Below are 21,193 nucleotides of genomic sequence, written 5' to 3'. Positions count from 1 at the left end.
CCTTGCACAGATAATCGTTCCTGCGTTTGTGTCCTTAACGCAGACAAGAAGAGATCTAGAAGAGAAGCAGACAAACACATACAAACATTGAAGGACAGCAGGAATACAGTGTAATAATGGTCTCACCAAATGTAATCTTATTTCTCCAGATGAAAATATTTATTTATATTTTGTTTTTCATTCTTATTTTCTCAGTAGTACTTCATCAGTACCTCGGATGAGGGTAATAATAATTCTTTCACATTGAGGATTACAATTTGTTGCTCCTCCTGGGCCAAGTGTATCCCTGGTGAAACATCAACATTTTCCAAGGACTAAATTGTCATCTATGAATCCTTTATTTTCTTATTAGTAAATTTGATTTTTATTTTTTTTTTTTTCATTTATATGTTTATTTCTCATCTGCTGTTTCTTAATCCGGGAGGGAAAGAGCACGTTCCATTTTTTCAGGTCAATACGTTGGCATTCTGCTCCGTAATTGTGCTTCAGACTATGTGTCTTGTGACAAATGCATGAGCGACTTGGAGGGAAAAAAGGACCAAATAAAAACTTTTTCCCAAGAATAGAGAGGTGCTTGAAAAAGGGACCTCTTCTAAGGACTCAGAGAAGCCTGATAAGGACTTTGCTTCAGCAAAATGCAGCGAAACCTTGTCATGTTAGTACAGTACTCATGTGGACAATGCCCTGAGAGGAAGCATTTGTTGGTTCACTCACCATCTCCTGTTTATATACCCATAGGATTTTAAGAGAACAAGTTAACACCTCCTCCCAGTATTGCACAGTTCTACGTGCACGTGGTGACCCACTCAAAGTCAGCATGGAGTTCTTCCCTCATGATACACACTTTCTGGGGACAAGCAGGAGGAACTGTGGCTCTCTTAAAGTTGTCACCAAACATCTGATGTTACAGAGAATTGCTTTTAATCAGTTGAGATAAACAGTTACTTGCCCACAAACAGAACTGCGGATTTTTTTCTCCACTGAGCTCGCAGAAGCCCCTAAAGATGATGACACGTTGAAACATACACAGCGATGGGGATTTCAAATGCACCAAAATACAAAAATGTCTGAATCCAGCATTTTTGGCTCAGACTGTGTAATAGTGAGAAACACTGGCCAAACTCCTTCACACCAGATTCCAGTTACAGCCTCTGATTTAGTGTCATCATGCAAGCAAAGATGAAGTTAAATCTTGTAAAAAACAATGTAAGGTTCCAGTGATTTTCTTAGCCCAAAAGAAAAAGCTGGAGTATCAGTATGCAACCAATGTTTTTTTGAAAAACTGGTTATTATATAAAAACCTCCGGGCTGCATCCAGTGTTTTCATGCACAATCTTTCTTATTAAGTAATATAATTAACTTAACTATATATTAAATGAGAAATGCATCCAGGTGCCCCTATGCTTTTCTAAGTCTCTATTTACAAACGATAAAAATGTTCTCAAGTGTTCTCTTTGGCCTAAAGTACTAAAATGTACTTACAGTATGTAGTTTAAATGAAATGAGACAATAATTAAATAAATGCCAGTGAGGCTGCAAGCAAAACAATATTTGGGACAGTTGGCACCGTCGTTGCTTGCAGGGTGTGATAACAATAGTTTCTTCAACTGAAAAAAAAACCCAACTAAAGGCAAGGTCTGAGCTTCCAAACAAAACACTTCAAATACCGATGGACTGAGCACCAGCTTGTTACTAATTGGGTGTCTGTTCCACACAAACAGCCATAGAAAGATATTTTGTGTGCCAATATGACACTTTTCAGGGGAAAAAGATTCTAAACCAATTTAAAAGCTGAGTGTTCTGCTCTACAACCTATATTTTGAGATGTTTCCAACACCTCCCATAAAAAAACAGCACCTTCTCTTGGCAAATGTTCAGTAAAATGCAGTGATGAACTCTGTCTATTTAGAGCAGGAGGGAAAGGATGTGTAATCAAAGTGGGGAGGGATCTAACAGATACAAAACAAGCAGAGAAGTTCTTGTTGCCTGGTAAAACGCTTAGACTGCACAGTGAAAGGTTTGTGCATTTTAATATATAAACCTATATATTTATTTCTGTATTCCCTTTAAAGTTAGGCTCATCCTGTTGCCTAGGTAGGGCCAAAAGCCCAGATGATATGAAAATAATCCAATGCAACCTTCATTCTGCCTTTGGGAGTATGATCTGAAGTGACAAAGAATAATATCTGACTGCTTTTCCATTTTATTACATCCATGCAGCAAATCAACAATTAGCCCTTAATAATAACAGTTGAGTTGTTTTGGGAGAGAGATGAGAGATGTGAGAGATGAGATGAGATGTTCACTCTAATTCTGAACTGCTCCACTCTCCTCATCCCTTCAGCCCTTAACTGTGTCTAACCCTCAATAGGTGGTAGATAAACCACGCTGTTTTCCAGTACTCCTGATTTTGCCTTGTCCCCAGAAAGGCAATGACATTAGACCTTGTACTGGGTCTGACTAGGATGGACTTAATTTTCTTTATAGCAGCCTGTGTGGTGCTGTGTTTTGGATTTGTGGCTAACAGTGTTGATGACACACCAGTGTTTTGACTATTGCTGAACAGTGTTTGCACAATGGCAAGACTTTCTCCTTTTCCCACTCTTCTCCCCCAGTGAGTAGGTGGGCAAGAAGGGGACACAGCTTGGACAGCTGACATGAACTGATCAAAGGTCTATTCCATACCATACAACATCACGCCCAGCAATAAAAACTGGGGTAGAGGAAGAAGGGGGTGGGAGGTGGGCACCTGATTTCCAAGGTGGCTGCTGCTCAGAGAATGGCTGAGCATAGGTCTGCTGATGGGAGGTGGTGAAAGATTGCTTTTGCATCACTTGTTTTTTCCTTTACTTTTTCTTTCTTTTTCTTTTTTTTTTTAAATCTTTCCTTCACTTATTAAACTGTCATTATCTCGACCCACAAGTTTTCTCACTTCTGTTCTTAATGTCTCCCCCATCCTGTGGGGAGGCGGTGGGGAGAGGGGAGTGAGCAAGTGGCTGTGTGGGTGTGTGGCTGCTGGCCAAGGCCAACCCACAGCAGACCTATACTTCAGAGAAATGTAGATTCACCATTCGAATGGAAATCAAAACACAGTCAAATTCCCCATAGCCATGGGATAGTGTGAAGAGATTACATCATACCGAGAAACACGAAGGCGGACAAGGTCATGTCAACAGGGTGAAACCATTGATCAGCCTTGTATGACTTACTGCAACAAGTCACTTTCTCAGTGAAGGTGTTTGTTGAGACTTTGTCTTTGTAATTCCAGTCCGAAGTTCATTGAAGTTGGTGGAAAGCTTCCAGTTACCAAGTTGCTGCCTTAAATTAATGTCTTACAGTACCAGTTCCCCTTTCTCCTTCTCAGCTAGAGACAAGAAGCTGTGAAAGAATGAAACCAAAAGGCCCTTCCTACTGTGGTGGGCTGTGACTAATTATCAGAGGAAAAGAATGTAGGCAGGCTACATAGTGGTCAAAATGATGGAGTCAAAGGTCTGAATTTGCCATGAACTTCCTCTTTGGTTTAATTAGACTTGTAAGGCTTATGGGACGCTAATCACGCAAGCAGGCAGATCCACAGAAAACAAAGGCATTCTGCAAGGTAATCAGTTGAAGTGTTATGAAATAGGCACTAATATGAGCTACTAGGCAACTCAGACACAGGCAGGATAGCAGGTGACCCTTAATGTTTGTATTTAGAGCACTGCATCAAGCCAAGGTATCTACAGTGAAGATGCCAACTGAGTTTTCTTAGATCTTTTTAGAGCCACTGAAGGGAACTGGGGACAAGAGATCTCATCCCAATGTAGACATCTGAAATAAGTCAGATGCACTGTACCTATTCGTCTGTAAAGGTCCGACAGGGATACTAACTCAGATGTAGAAACATACATTGTGCAAGTCTAGTTAAGGAAAATGAATTCAGCCCTGGGGGCTTGATTCTGTTGTCCACACAGAGGCTCTTAGTGCCATTTGCTATGCCTGAGGAGATCCCACAAGTCTAGATTCAGCTGTCACTCCTGAAAGCCGTGGGTTCATATTGACTAGTACTATTTGGATGTCTCAGATACCCAAGCATATTTCAAACAACGATAGCTGCCTGTGTTTAAGCAACTGAATTGAGACCTGAGAGCCTCTAAGTCCACTGATATCCATGGAAGGACTTCAGGCAAACTGTAGCAATGGTACATGGCCTTAAAATTATCTCTCCTGATACTGTCACTACCCAACTTCCTGGTGACGTCACCCAGCATACACACATAGCAGAGTGCCTTTATAGAAATGACTAAAGCTTTCTTTCAGTTCAGTTTCTTTGGAAATCTCCCAAATCAGAAAACAGGCACTGATACCAAGCCCCAATCATTCCTGTTGGTTTTGTAATGTTAAAATCATCCTTGATTCAAATCAGTAACTCAGCATTTTCACCTACCTTTTGGTTTTTAACATAGTGTTTCATACATGGCATTAAAAAATGGTAATTGGCTAACTCTAACTGAAACATAAGGTAAGGGATTTCAATTATCTTACTTCCATGCTTGCAAAAATATTTAAAAATCTGTTATATATTGCACTTACACATAGAAAATATAATTTGAATAAATCTGGTCCCATAATTAGCATACTTTAATTAGAGCAGGATGTCATATCAGTTGCTTTTTTTGCACCATGGCATAAAAATCTATATTTAATCTTCCTATTGTTAACTATAGCTAGTCTACGTAATTATTTATTTCTATAAAAATCTAGCATTGTGGTGGGGAAATTTAAGAAAAAATGTTATCTGAGTTCAAAAAATAGTAATTTGGTTTACATGAGAGGAAGAAAATAATTAAATTAAGATGCTCAAGAAGATCAGATCACTGCAGCTCTATTGATTTTAATGGAGCTTTACTGTTTTACAGCAGTGGATGTGAACCTTCATGTTTTGTAGTAAAACTAACACAGTGACATACAACACACACCTCTAATTATATATTGACACTCCACAAAAGAAATATCATTATGGAGGAATGAATCACTATGTAGAAAATGCAGAAATCCCAAATCTGCAGATACAGCCAGAGATGTTTGGGTCACAGAGAGGTTTCTTTTATATAGTGACTTTATACATTGCTGTAGAGAGTTTTGTTCTGTACCCAAAATCAATATTAGTTATGGATAGATGTGACTAGCAGATAATTACAACTGTATACTTGTAAACTACACAATGTTTCATGCCTAGGTTCAAATATATTGACAGTTTATTGGGCTAGATGATTTTTATAAATGATGACTTTGCCTGTATTAACACCTTGTTTCTGGGATATGATGGAGGCATACTCAACATCCATAACCAGATTTATTAAATTAAAACAAAACTTATAAATAGGCAACACAAAGTGAATTCTGTGATTATCTAGTGCAAAATCTCAAATGCAACAGTGTTTTTCCTAGTAAAACTACACCAACAACTCCATGGAACTGCAGTTTTAAAAAAGAATGCCTGTGATCATGTGCATAAAATATTTTAGACGTGTAATTGCTTCCTTAAACTTATTTTGCACTGTGGAAGTGATTGCATAGCAAACTCTAGGAAAATGTAGGTCTTGATCTCTTTCTGATTGCTAGCCCCCATAAGAATGTAGTGCAGCTGCCTGACTGAGAAATCACTATTTAATTCTACCAGAAGGATATTTTCCCTCCCTTTTGGTCAAAGGTGTCAATGACCATGATGAAAAACATATAAACTGTTAATCTTTCATTTATGCTCTCAGTGTGGCTGCCTGGATAATACATTGTAATTTTTTTCTGACTTTTTTATACCATTTTCAGTTGATAAGCTATTATTTTACTTCCAGCATTTCTGATGAACTAAAATTCATGTGGCTGGACCTGTATGATTTTGTTTATTTCTCTTTGGGACAGAGTAGAGATAAAAGAGATCTATGGATGACCACATAAAATATCCTTTTACTGTCAAGAGTGACCAGTTCCTGTGAATCACGATCTCTACTGAAATGAGGTATGACTGCAAACCTTCTAAGTAAACAAGAAAAAGATAGTATTAAAAGCAAAACACCTATTCAGAGAATAAAAGACTCTGGTCCGAGCCTTTATTTCTTTCTTATAGGTTATTTGTTATATAGGATATTTCTGTAACTATACGGTGATATTCCTTGGATGGATGCAAATATCAAAGGTTCAAGCTATGTATAAGAGAATCTATATTCAATCTCTTTGAAACAACAGTGAAATGTCAGATTTAATAGGAATGTAGTCGTAAGTAACAGCAGAGTAAAGCCTTGAAGGTATTTAACCAGACATACATGAACATGAAGATTAAAGTTCACAGTGAAGTTGCAAAGAAACACGAACCTGCTCTGCTGCTTAGCAAAAGCAAGCACATCTCCTAAAGTAATTGCACAGATATTCCTCCGACCATAGTCACAGAAACCTGATACTTCCAGTTGGGATTGGGAACACCAGTTAACAAAAGTAGTATAACTATATTTCTCTACACATTCCTCAGCTTTTTTCACACAGGCTGTTGTCACCTAGAATTTTTTCATCATCCGGAGGAAAAAATAATTAAATAAAATCTTCAGTCTTTAGTAGAATTGCTTTAATGGTACTCTTTTGCAGAGCGCCGAAGGTAATGGCTTTCTCCCGTTGGCTTATCTCACATATTCATAGAAACCTGAGATAGGAAAGATATAGTAGGAAATATACTTAATTCCCCTGACAATGAAGAATTGCTCTCCAAAGTATATTTTCTGCTCTGGCCAGAAAAAAATTGTACAATTAATGCTTTGGGTTTTCCATCATTTCTCTTAGGAATTCAGAGTAGGTCTCTTTTAAAAATGTTTTGTTTTTCTTTTGCTCTATTTTTCTAACTCAAAAAACAACAATCAACTTTTGATTACTCTGACTTCCACTGTAGCATGTAAACATTGGCAAATTTTATCAATGCTTTGACTGTGGGGGCAATTTCTCTGAAAATGGCAATTCAAAATAAAGTCTCTGTCTGTTTTTCTTCACTCCACCCCTCCCTTCATTTATCATGAGTTGTAAGAAAACACATCTGAGAGGTGCTCCTTCTCTTTTTGTGTCTGGATGACATGGATAATATCATGCATTATTGAAGTGCATTTGGTATTTGAAGTAATCATCATAGAATCATAGAATGGTTTAGGTTGGAAGGGACCTTGAAGTTCATCTAGTTCCACCCCCCCTGCCATAGGCTGGGACAACTCCCACTAGAATCTTGCCCTTATTTTTTTATCTTCCTGGGTAGGTATTTGAGGTGTTATTAAATGTTGACCAAGAGTAAGAGCTCCAAGGACATAATTGAGCTGGCAGCAGTGTCCACATGTATGTCTTCCAGTGCGCACAAGTTTGGGAAAGCGATGCTCTGGCTGCTGGGTCAGGAAACAATTATCACAATAGAATGGGAGGACAGGGGTAATCTGTTCTCTGCTCACAGTGACCATATCTCATGGTCTGTTTCTAGTTACTAAAGTAGATGAGAGATTCCTGAGTGAAACTTCTCTCCAAAACAAGGGTGGCAAAGGTAATTTCATATCGTCTAGCACACAGTAAAAGAGGCTTAAGTGAAGTCAAAGCACATCCTGTTCACCATGAGCAGTTACCAAGGTTCAGCTGGTAAACGATCAACATATAACTTTGTTGTATGTCAAATCCCCTGCAAACTCCCAAATGCAGGGAGAGGGAAAAATTTCCCTTTTGCAATGGCCTGCTCTGGGGATGGAGAACTACATGCTTCCCTTGCTCTTGCTGCATTGCTGTGCTTTTCCCCATACTAACCTGAACTCTTCAACTTCACGCCACCTCCTCTGTGTAGCTCTGGCTCTGTCCAGCTGCTCATCAGCTTGTCAACCTCTCCGCCCCTTTTGGAAGCAGATACATATTCTTGAGGTATGTAAGTAACAAGAGATATGGAAATCCTCTGTTTCTTACCTGGTGTCATGAATCTTGTCATGAATCTCAGCTGTACTACTCTACCTATCATCCAGTAAAAATACGTATGAACGGCTCTGGAATTAGCTGGCTTGCGACCCAAGCAGACTGGACCAAACAGTAAAGAAAATCATGTGACACTTGGGAACGGACAGGGTAAATGGTTGCTTCTGCCTTAGCGAGCCACTTTCTGGTTAACTTGGGTGTCTACACTGCACAGAAATCACAGCAGCAGCTGCCACATTCACATATCCTACAGAGTGGTAGAGAATGAGCGTATCTTATAGCTCTACGTGTTGATTCTCTTCTACTGAAAAGCAAATGCAGTTTTCACGTTCTTAGATGCTGCTCTTCGGCATGACGCTGACTGCACATAGATAACAAACTGTAGCTCAAAAGCTTTAAAAGGCAACCCAGTGCGATGTTCTTCAAAGTTAGGGGGAGGAACGGGGGACATCCTGTTGTTTTAACCTACAGAAGGTGACAGTAAAGCCCTCTGAGGATATCTTAATGTGAATTCAGCAGGGAGAAGACTATTTTCTAAAAGAAAGAACATTTTCTTGGCATTCTTGGAACAAAACAAAATACTGGGGGGGGGGGGGGGGGGGAGGACTGTGACTGCCAAGAGTGATCAAATCACCCTTTCAGAGACAAGCGAATGGCTTCCGACAAAGCTTCAGGAAGAGCATACAGGAACTCAGAAGCACCCCCCAAGCCTGATGGCTAAATTTCCTACCATGTGTCTGCCAAGCAGACCTTCACAATCAAATGAATAATCGAGGAGGCTAAGAATTTAGAGATGCCATGTATCAAAACAGTGTGAATTTTAGAGATGCTTAAACCTGAATACTCTGAATATGAGCTGCTTTGCTGACTCCTTGAGTGCTGCTGGAAACCAGACCCCACATAGTCACCACAGAGAGTCTAATCTGTACCCATCCATAATACTACGGTGAGATAGCAGAGAACGGTTGCACGATCCTGATTAAACTTCTGTCCTGTGTGGGTCAGCCATGGTTGCCAACAAAAAAGTCAAACATCTGCATATTCAGGTTTTCAAAATCATAAGTGTGCTGTAAAGCTCATTTGCACATCACATTAGGACATGAAATCTTCATGCCACTAAAAATGAAGAAAGTTTTGGAAATCCAATGGAACAGGAAACAAATGCTTCTTTTCAGAAGATTCCCCAGCCTCACTGTGACTTTTTTTAAAGTTTCAGAACTTACTGGAACTCATTTTTCTCCTGATGCAGAATCAAAATTAACATTCTTTACTTTTGTGGTATTTCTGGTTGTACACAGCAGAAACCTTACAATTATTGTTGAATTATTTGTTCAGGTGGGGTTCTCCACACCTAGCTTCTCTGGACCGAGATGATTTAAACTAGTCCTCTGGGCTCTTTCTACTCTGATTAAGCTCATGAAAGTTATTCAGAGGGATGTTTATAATCAGTAAGATGAACTACCATTTGGATCTGTCTACTGAAAAAAACCTAGGGAAACTGCATGAACCAGCTACCAAACTTTAAAGTGGAGGAATTTAGGTGAACTGTAGACGTTCTGAAGGATGCGAATGCAACATGATGCAGAGCTGGTCCTGAATGAGCAATATCTTGCAAGCAATATTTGCACGGACACATCACCAGGCTGGTAAATCAATACTGGTTTTGTGATTGGAGCCAATACATTTGTATGTCAACACACTCGATATGTCAGTTTTTTGATGGAAAGCTTAGGGATCCTTAACACATCGCTTCACTATGTAGTGTAGATGTGTGCTAAGAGATCAGATCTGTTACATGTGAAAATGTAATATAATGTAAAATATTTAGATAGACTTGAATAGATCCCCAGCACTACAGGCTCGGCTCTCATCAAACTCAATAGAAGTTGCTTGAGAGAATATAGGACAGTATTTATTACAAAAATGAGGAAAGGATAAAATCTGAATCCCTCTATATGGAAGTGCCTTACCTGACAGCAGATAAGAATGACAGTATCACCCCCTTCCTCCCATTACTCCACACAAATGATGGTTCTGCATGAGGGACTTGTTTGAAACTGCGTGGTGAAAGCAGCAAAGCTTCCTCTGCACGTTCTTCATCTATGGGATGGATGAGATATTTCATTTCATACATCATTTACTGTTTGCTGCAGTTATTTCACAAAGACCTATTTTGACTTTGCTGGAAATGTGAGAAAGAGTTTCCAAGTTTGGAAATCTCTGCAAACAACAATCTGAACTGCAACTCCAACTGATGTGAGTCATCAGAGGCCCATTGACTTCAACAGTATTATATATTTATGTTATTTGTCTACTGGGTGTAGTTCTGAAGTCAGTGAAGCTATGTTAACATGGAAGAAGACTATTTCTTATACCTGGAACTGAATTTTATAGAAATATCTTTTACATTCTGTATTTAAAACAGTATAATCTTATCAATGAACATTTTCACACCTTTCTATTTTGTATGTCTCTGTGAAATCTTGTCTCAGCAACTCAATCATATCGTCCTTCAAAAACTTCGTCTAAATTACCTGCTATCTAGAGCAAGAGATAAGACTGTTATATGCAGCAGGTTAAACTTGGTCCAGTTACTGATTGGCAACTTTCAGAAGTCATTTTGGATCAGAATGTCATTAACAAACAGTCCTTTTTCATACCCATTCCCAAAATGGACTTCCTTATGTTTGAGACAAAAATCAATATTCAGTATGCTCTTCCTTTTCCTCTGTTATCATTTTTACTCAAATCATAGGAAAAAAAGCCTACAGCTCACACAGTATATGAGGGATTAACTCCTTTCACTTCTTTGAGAAGGGCTACGGGCAGAAAGTGGTGCCTGATAGTCAGGTCTATCCACTCATATATCATACAAATGATTTCCTGGGAAAGTGTTTTCACCTCTTCTTTCCCCAGTAGGGGAATATATATAATAGTATATAAATATTATAGGAGGTATTTGAATTGCAAATGGCTGAAAATTGAAATAAATTTGGATGTTTTTGAATATCGACATTAAAAATTAATTTACAGCAATGTTCTGAAAGAGCTGTATGATGTGACTTCATATGTTAGGAGGTCACTGGTCTTGATACCTGATGTGGCATTTCCCCTTTTTGATTCTTAAATATGAAACTTCTGAATTTACTTTAATATCAGAAAGTAGCGACAATTTTAAAAAGAGCCTGACAGTATCCCTTTCACCCCCATCCTCCAGGCTAAAGTTGCTTGAGACAAAAAAAAAGTTGTGTTTTTTTTTGAGCAGAACAAAATCCTAAACCAGTTTAATTCTCATGATGAACCTTGTTACATTCTTCCTACACTCATTACTTTGAAGAGGAAGCTGCAAAAATAAAAGGCTGGACAGTCAAGCTCCAAATCTTTTCAAGCATGATTGTGAATGTATTTACAAGCAAGCAATGCTGCATGAACCAGAAAACAGTAAGTGTGTTGCAAATCCTCCATCTGCCTGGGCTTGAAATAAGGACATTGCAGATCTCATCTGCAGACGGATGTTGCTATTTAATGTGATTTCCAACAAACCATTCATTAAATTCATAGCTGCACCTGATACCCATTAATGTGTTCCTGCCTGCAAGTTCTCTCAAAATAGGCTGTTCCACAACTTTTGGATGCTTTACACACCAGATTATAGCAAACTGTAAGAAATGGAGGGTAGATGGTGTAGGGGGGGGGGGCATTTATAGTGGATTTCTGAAACCATAGTGAATAGTTGATGATATGTTTAAAAAACAAATAGGATGGGTGTCCAATCTCCTAAGTAGCTTTGAACTTCCCCTTTCAAACAAACTTTGGTGTTGATCCAGGAACACACAGGTGAGAAGGAAAGTGGGAAAAAAATGCTGTAAATAGATAGCACTCTGATTTCGGGAAACTGAGAAAGGCTACAGTCTGACCTGTCATATGTTAGGAATTAGAGTTGCGATCAGAAAACAAGTGCTTCTAGGGGTCTGTACAAATCTTGGTACTTTCAGCCTAATGACTTCAGCAGATCTTTCCTCGTGTCAGATGGTTTAGATTGCCTTAGCACCATTTTCAGATTAGATGTTGAATAAAATTAAAACTGGAAACTTAATTTTTTTTACTTATACCAGATATCTTGTTAAATCCATAGTAAGACACTACTAAAATGCTAATATATACACTGATAAAGTGAAAGCTTATTAAAAAAAAGAAATCTCATTTCATCTTGCTGTTCCTTTGTGAGTCTTTGGACACAACTAAACAAAGCATTAGAGGTTTATTATACATGTAAAGTTTTGAAGTGTTGGAATCAAAGTAAATAATAATAAAAAAAATGTCTGATACTAAAGGATCAAACCATATAAATTCTGTCTTCCCCATTGTCTTTAAAGATTTTATCTCACTCTTCATTTGTATATAGCCTTTCTGCACATTGACAAAAACGTGAGTATAGGCGATCATAAACGAGAAATCCCTGCTTTTGAAATATATCATTTCACGGGTATAAAGATCAGCCATTTTCAGGTCATTGAGCTGATATAATGTTTCAACATATATTGCTTATGAACGAGCACTGTGCAAAACCTCATATCTCACCTTGTATAACATGAAATAGAATTGCCCCTGTGAAGTGATACTTTCTTAGACTTCTTTCTTTGACATTTCCACCTGTGTATTGTCTTCCTCTTCCCTCTCGCTGCTCAAATTTTCCTGTTCTTCACCAACTGTTGTCACATGTTTGTCTCTTGGATATATAAGTGAATTCTCCCATGTCCATAAGAACTTCTAATTTTTTCACCTTTTCTGTAAGGATCATCTTGCTCATTTCCTTAAAGACCCCACTAACAGATGGACCAAAAATATTGCAGGTATTGGCTGCCTCAAATGGTGAGTGGCAGCAATCCTCAGTGTGCAACGGTTATGACCTTGATCCCATACCTACTGACCACTGAGGTGATAAACCCCATTTCTTTTTCTACAAAATTACTGAAGCTGTATTTGTGGCTGAGCTCCACATAGCTTGGAATCACCTAGTGAAGTCACATGCCTGTGCCATGTTTGAGCACAGATCTTCCTATAATACTAACCTGACACTTCTTGCTTTTAACTCCTGTTAAAAAAAGTTCAGAAGAGTATAGGATAACCATTCCTAGATGCAAACTGGAATCACAGTACAGCTATCTATAGACCATAGGGGCTGTTGTCTGATGTCCCTCAAAGGGAATAGTGAATATCAAAAAACCTAAGTAACTTTGCAACTGCTGAAAATTGTTCTCCCTGTGCTTCTATGGCACTGACACCAAAACATGTACAACCTAGTATCTGTTTAGTCCTAATGTGGCTTCAAAATTAGCAGCTGAATATCCAAATTATGATTCCCTTCTGAGAAATATGTGCTAACAATTGTGATTTATTAGTCATGTTTAGTTTTGCATGCATAGTTAAATCACTGTAGACCTCCCCAGTGCAGGAAGAAAGGATGTACGAAGGGTCTTACTCCTAAGCCAAGGAGACCTAGTTGAGCATCTGACTTGAGTGATATCAATGTGTGAGAACACAGTTTGATCCTTACTGACATTGCTGAGTAGATGACAGCAATGAAAATTGCTGATTCTTCTGTCTCAAGGCTCTACCAGAAGTCCCTATTTTGTTAAGGTCAGTAAAAGCACAGAGACATACCTTTTTAGTGAAGAGTCTGCAGCTTATTATTTTATGATTATTCTTATAATGTCTTATCATTATGATAATGATGTCTTATTATTCTTCTGACATCTATCCTTTGCAACAGAATACTGGAATGGGGAAGATATTGTGCCTTCCCAAGGAGACCACGATCCCTGAGACTGGATAGTAAAGACCTGTCCGCAAAGCGTTAAAACAGCAGATTTAAGCTTGAGGCTTGCATTTAGCACACCCAAAGAGCATTTACCTGAGATGCCTAATTTACAAGCCTGTCTGCCCTAGGCTCCTTATTAAAGTTATCACCCTCAGCAGCTGCTTGGCTTTCTCCATAGACTAGAGGAGAGCTCGGGGTATCTATTCTCAGGTTAGATGACACAGTTAAATGCCTGAGAAATACCCAAAGGTGCCAGTGACACCACTTATCTCAGATTCTTACATAATCCCCTTTAGGCGTCAGGGCTTCCTTGGCTGTTGCTGATTCATATCTCACTAGGAGTGTGTCCTCGTGGGTGGCTGTGGGGACATTTTGTTCTTTGTGCCTTCCTTCCTTCCTCCTCCCCCTCCCCATCACACTTGAATTCTCTGGCAATTCAGCTGCGATATCTCTTCATAGTGGCATCTTCCCAGGGACAGAACATGCTGTACATTTTTGCAATGTATTTAATAGAAATCAACATTCACCCATATCATTACAGCAGTTCTGGGAGCAGGCTTTAAACGAAATGCTGAATCCCAAATATACCAACCTGCTTCACCCTGTGGCTTTTACATTACAAATTCCTCCAGCAGCTGCGAGAAAAAGAGATAAGATCAGATTCTGTCATTTTTACCAGATTTCTCTTGCCCTTCAAACTGAAAAAATCCAGTCATAAATAGGTGTGGATTCGTATGTGAATATGAATATCTGTACAAACGCAGCTAGTGCAACTCCCCCTTTCTCCATCAAAATGCTAAAACCACAAACAAGTCGAAGGATCACACTTCTAGGAATATTTTCTTTCTAGAAGACATTGCTTATGTGATAGATGATGCTCAGAAAGCTTTATTATCTTGTGTTATCCTGTGGCACTTGTAAATATGATTTCCCTCTTGCTAGTGTGGAAGTATGAGGCACAGAAACCTGAAAAGGTGCTCCAGGTCCTTGCAAAAATCATTAGTCAGACTGAAACCAACACTTACACAAACATCATCACTGTTGCTGGCATGATTATATCCTCTTAAAGTAGTGCTTACAGACCTCCAGGTGAAAGCAAGTTTTTATTATGGTAAATGCCGGACACACCTATAACACAAATACCTCCATAAAAGAGTTTATAATCTAATTCACAAGAGATTGTCAGAAAAAATGAGTGGAAAGTCGTGCTATGATCCAGAACGGAGATAAACATCAAAACACAATGCAAAATAAAATAAAGGTGCTCTAAATACAACAGAGACGAAACATGTGTGTCAGAGTGTGCTCCAAAGACTGCTGAGACTGGATTGCTCCAGCTCCTCTATTTTTAGGGACTGCTGTCTTTAGTTGCCTAATACCCTGCTGCTGTCTGACACTAGGTCACCACCTTTTGGGTGGAGCTGAGCATGTAGGCATCTACCTAAGGCCATCTGGAAATTCAAATGCCCAAATCACCTAAGGGCCAGTGTTGCTAGGCTTGCTCAGATCACAGCTCCCACATTCCTGCCACACTCAGCACAGGGCACAGCAATCCATGCAGCTTTGATCAAGAGCCACCGGTAAGGGAGCAGCAAGGTTTGTCTGCTTCCTTAAGGACATGGAGCCAGGAGCCAAAGCTGACCCCAGCACATGCAGTGCCCTCACCCCTGGAGGGTACTGATAACAGGGTCCATCAGCAGTGGCAGACACAGAAAGAGATGGACCAGGTCTGGGATACATCCAGGGAGCCCATTCAGGAGATAAAGGAGATGGAGCCAGAAACAGGAGTGGAGACAAGGCTAAAACAAAGGTCCAAGGGTTCATCCAAGATACGGGCACAAAGGTAGGGCTGGAAATGAGTTACAGGGCACACACAAGGGGCCTACCCAGGAGTCAAGCTGCCTAATGCATAGGTCCAATGTCCATGCAGAAGGCATGACCAGAGGGAAGGATGCAACCTACAATATAGGAAAATCCAAAGACTGGGTGACCAGGCCTAAGCTTAAACAGTATTCCTGGTCCCACAGGCAAATGGCGCAGGCGATGGGCCCAAGCCAGGTTGATCAAGGCCATTGAGTCCTACTACTGTACTTAGTTTGCATTTCTGCATTGTTTCTTTGAGGTTAGGAACCCAGACAACCAAAGATCCTTTTAACAACCAAAGGTCCTTCTATATTCAACAGAGATAAGTGATTCTTTCTTAATTAAGCTAAATCAGCAGCTTCTGGAGGTACTAATTCTCTCCAGAAAGTTAATCCTAAATCTCTAAAACCCAGAACCTGAGATTTGTGCCATCTTTTGCATAACAGACCGGTTCTTCAGGAGCTGGAACACCTGGGGTCTTAACTGGAAGGGGTATAAGATCTCTGTATCAAAAGACTAATCTAACCAACAGTTTATGTGCTACTGGGTGATGTAGAAGCTGTCTTACGACATCTGCATAAATTAAGTTACCAGCATCAGAGCGAAGATGCTGATAAGAGATGAAGCTCGGAGGAGCTTGTTTAACAATATGATTAAAACGCTGTATTTGGAGGGTATGACTGTTCTCCTTTCTGATTGACGGGCCATGGCAGAGGAGCAGAGGAGGAAGGCTTGTCTTGTTCTGGCTGCTGCATTTGAGGATAAGTAGAAAGTTTTCACGTGGAGGAATGTTGTGCCTACCCAGTGTGTAATCATGACTACAACACAGAGGTAAAAGAAAGGTGTTTTCGTAGAAGACCATGTAGATTTTATTGCAGTTCAGCAGATCATTGGAAGTCTTAGCATGAGACCAGGGCGTGAAAAAGAACCAATTCCCCAAAGACATGTGGCAGGAAGGGGATTTTTTGTGTGTGTGATTCTTTCACTTTTTCATGTCTAACAAGGGAAAGTTGAATTTCTTTATTTTTTATGTATCTTGTTTTCCTTTGTTTTCAGATAAAACAGAAATTCAGAGGCTGAAAGCTTTGTTTGTGCTCTTGGTATGTTCTTCTTAGGAAGACAATCAAGGCCTCTCTATGCAGTGTTTTGGCTATTGTGGAGTTTTGCCTCAAAGGCACAGACTAAACCTCTTTTCCCCTGCTCTTTGGCTTCTTCATGCCCTCGCGTGAAACACAGCTACAGCTCAGGGCATGGATCTCAGGGCACCCCTCTTCCCCTGTCTGAGCTTTGGGTGTTGTATAACAGGTCTTGGGTATCTGAACACCTTTATGTGTCTCAGTGCAGATGTCTTAAATTCAGGGTCTGACACTTCTTTTGCATAAAAGCATATTCTTTTCTGTGAATCTAAGGCAATTTTTCCTTCATTTTCTATCATTATTATAGGCAACCAAAGAAAACATGTTTCAAAACCTAACACTCCCTGTCATTTATTTCAGAAACACTGTATTTCAGCCACCTATTAGTCTGAAGAAAAATGTAGGCATTAGCAGCTTGGGTTTTTTTTCTAAGTCAGTTATTTAATATACAGCTGCACTGTAGCATGTTTATCAGAAATTACTGCCAAGTCTGAAATTGCTTCAGCTTATACAGCAGGAGCCTACTCTTCTTTACACCAGTTTACTCCAGTATGACTACGCTCATTAGCGTGGAGTTGCTCCTGACTTCCACCGGGACAAATGAGCAGAGGATCAGGCTGGGATGTTTATCACTACGTTTTACTACAATTGCCTTTCAATCCTCCCACTAAGTCTACGTTCGGCACTATTCTCTTTGACTGATTAAGATTAAATCATAGATGCAAATTAAACATTAGCCATCAGAGCCATTTGAGATACATGTTAGGGTGTTTATGAAACTGTTTTCTGCACAGAAAACAACGTGTTAGAAATAGTGTCTTGTATCCACTACTCTAATGTGTTAGTTCCCTTCTATTGTATTTTTTTCCTGGATGTAACTACACAGTTATTGCGACTGTTTGTTGGAGGACAAACAGTAAAGTGTGGGAGGAAAGAATGGGAAAAGGAAACAATTTCAATTAAAAATCTTTATTCCTCCTCCTCTCTCCATTGGAGGCTTGTAGACTTCCTTCCCCCTAGTTGCTGCTTTTACCTGTACCTCAGACATGCACAGGACCTGGGCATGCACGGCCTGTGCCCGTGTGAGTAACACAGGTTGGCCTTTTGCAAACTGCCTATTGGGAATGGAAACTGGCACAATTTAATTTCCTAGTATAGACATTGGTTAAAATTGCTGACAGCACTAACAGCCATAATTCTCTTCTACATCTTCACTCTCAGGGGTGTGAGATGAAGTTTTTGCCTCTAGCAACAAAGCTTCTCATGAAACTATGCCAGTGAGAGAAGGGAATCTAGGCACTGGCATTTAGAGATAGCCCTGAAATTTGCATCCCACAAGTTGTCCTTATTTCTGCCTTTTTCAAGAGCCCTGGCCCTTTCATACCACGCCAAATGCTGTACCTTGAGGATGACACAGATGTAACATACGCATCTTTAGACACAGCTGACACCCAAAACCTGCATCAGGTAATTCTGTGCAGAAAAGAATCCAAATCCCATTTAATCAATTTTTTCTAGCTATTTTTTCTACAAAAAGGGGAAGAACCATTCTCAGGTGTAGTTTTAATTTTTTTTTGTTAATAACCACACTTTCTTAATACAGAGCAAGAAATGGTAATGGTGTTGTTTGTTTATTTGTTTTTAATACGACCATTTTCAAATACAGATATCTTCTTTTTTTTTTTTTTTTCTGTCATTTCCAAATTAAAAATATTGGGAGGTACATCTGGCCAGATTTGGAAAAATTTTCTATGTGGATTTCCTGTTTGTTTTTTTTTTTTTTTTTTTCCAATAAAGTTCAAGTTCTAGAAAGTGATATTTTAAGTAAACAGTGGAGAAAATAACCTGTTAGAAAAAGTTATAATCTTCAATTACCACTCAGGAATAAGGTTTCAAGTGTTAATCTCAAATACGTGGAATGGAATATGAAAGAAAGATATGTGAATGGTAGGACCAAAGAGGGGAAAGGAAATATTAAATAGGGCACAGAGAAAGTATTTCACTTCTCTATATGGCATCAATGACATCAGTTGTAAGAACTTCAGCCTGTTAAATTACAGAGGGATTTTGTCTTTTTCATTTGGGTTTGGTTTTTGAGGATTTTTTGGTTTTGTTTTGGGTGGTGTTTTTTTTGGTGAAAATACACTCTGTAAATTCCAAAAGTCACTTCCAAACCCTTCTGCAAATGTTTTAAAATCAGTTGGAAAGAGACACTGTAAGTCACCTCAAAGGTAGTCTAGAAACACAAAGAAAACTATGGACAAAAGTAAATCTTAAAGGAAAAGTCTGCACCAAAACCAAAAGAAAATTAAAATGTCTGTGTGAATTTTCCAGGTTGTCAATGGACAAACTTATGGAAGACATATCCTCACATTCTTCCAGAAACTGTTACGCTGTGATGTTGCCATGCACTGTACCTCTGAGCAGCACAACTGGACAAGTGTTCAAACAATGGCAGAAGAAAATTCATGGAACTGAGAAGGTACCACTGGTCTTTTGATGGACATCTTGGTGATCTCATGCTGTATACCAAGACTAAGGCCAACTATACCATAACACTGCCAAAATAGGGGAGAAAGGATATGGCTGTCTTAAGGCTTGTTCTTGAAATCATACAAGATGCTCAGTCTTGGGAATTTGTGAGAAAATTAAAACTTACCAAACACTGAGATGTGATCCAGTTAACAAGCTCATAGCTTTCCTTCAGAAGGTTTCTCGTCAAAGCATAAAAAGATAGTTGCTCGCAAGGACTGAGGTAGATAAAACATGTCTTTGCAGCTTTGTTTCACACTGGTTGCAAATGGGTAGCTGATAACCCTCGTTACTGCTGTTCACCTGACTGCTACATTGTAGACTTTTTGTTTTAGCTACCTCCTTGTCTGGCCTGTTTAATGCACATAGTGAAATCCCACCTCATCACCCTCGTACTGAGGACTCCAAACAGCCTTTTGCAAAGAGATGCAAACTCGTTGCAGTCGCAGTTTGAGAGGTGTGCTACGTTAAATTGGGAAAATGGCTTTCAATAGAGATGCACTGCTTCCAACTGCTTTGGAGAGTACCCACAAACCCACATCCACCTGCAAAAATCTATGTAGCGATGACCTAAGCACAGTATGACCAAACCTTGTCGTGTTGTTGCCTTTCAGATTTAGCTGGAAAGCTTGAAAAGATGGAGAACTTGCCATTGCTTTCAGTAATTTGTTTCTTGGGCTAATTATCTTTACTGTGATTTTCTGACTGATTTCTCATTTGCATTTGTTTGGATTTCACTTCCAACAACTGCTTGTTGTTATGCCTTTCTTTGCTACATGGAGAACTACTTAAGTACCTTCTATTTCCTTCCTCTGGAGGTATTTATGAACCGTAATCAAGTTGCTTCTCAGTTTGGGGTTTGGTTTTGTGTGTGGTTTTTGTTGGTTTTTTTTTTTTTTTTTTTTTTGATAAATGAAACAGATTGCACTCATTAGATTTGTTTGTTTTATCCAACTGTTGTTTTTTTATCATAAATTAGACTTGTAAACTTTCTAGGGTACTGACCATCTTTTGGAAATATTTGTGCGCAGCATCTAGCACAGCATATCCTGAATTCCAAATGGAGACCCCGTGTTTTATGACATTATAAATATTGATTCAGCAAAGCTGCTGTTGAAACCTTTTTTTCCTTGGAATGTATGCCGGTGTGTGTGTCAAATTTTCTCCTTCACCTCATTTCTCTTAATCCTACAATTTCACTGCATTATGTCTTGTGATAAGAGCGCTTCCACCACAGCCAAGCTATGATAGCTTTTGGTGAATGGACTGCAAATTAACTCAAGCTCAGTTCAGTTCAGTGAAATAAAGTCTATTAACTGATGATGGTTCTAGTTTCTCACAGATTCAATTCTTTTCTCCTTTAAATCATTCATACTTTTCCAGGTGTAAAGTGCGTTTCTTATAATTTAATCACTCCGCATCGTAGTTTTAGGAAATTAATTTCATAAAGACATTTTTCACCTGTTATAGGGTATATTTTTAGAATGTCCTTCTTTAAGTTTTCATTAAATGTATGCATATATTTTTATATCTTTACATAAGCTGTTGACTACATGAGCATGAAGTGCTTAACGTTTCAGAGCGGTACTGCAGTGGTGGCTTTTTTTGACCTTTAGTTGGTCACTCTGTAGCTTAAGATAAACCTGTGAATTGTGCACCTGGGAAAACTTTCATAGAGTAGGGAATAAAGAGCAAATTACAAAGGCCAAACTCCCAGTGGGTGTAAATTTAGTCCTTCATATCAATGGCACCATCTCAATTTACACCAGCTGAGAATTTGGAATAAATTGCTTCATGTTTGCTGGACAGCTTTTTAAGATCTGTTCATTGCCTTTTAAAATCACATGAGACAAAGACTTCTGCAAAAGACTGACCCTAAATC

This window comes from Vanellus vanellus (assembly GCF_965231255.1).
Source record: "Vanellus vanellus genome assembly, chromosome: 2".
Lineage (NCBI taxonomy): Eukaryota > Metazoa > Chordata > Aves > Charadriiformes > Charadriidae > Vanellus > Vanellus vanellus.
This window is presented reverse-complemented; position numbering follows the sequence as displayed.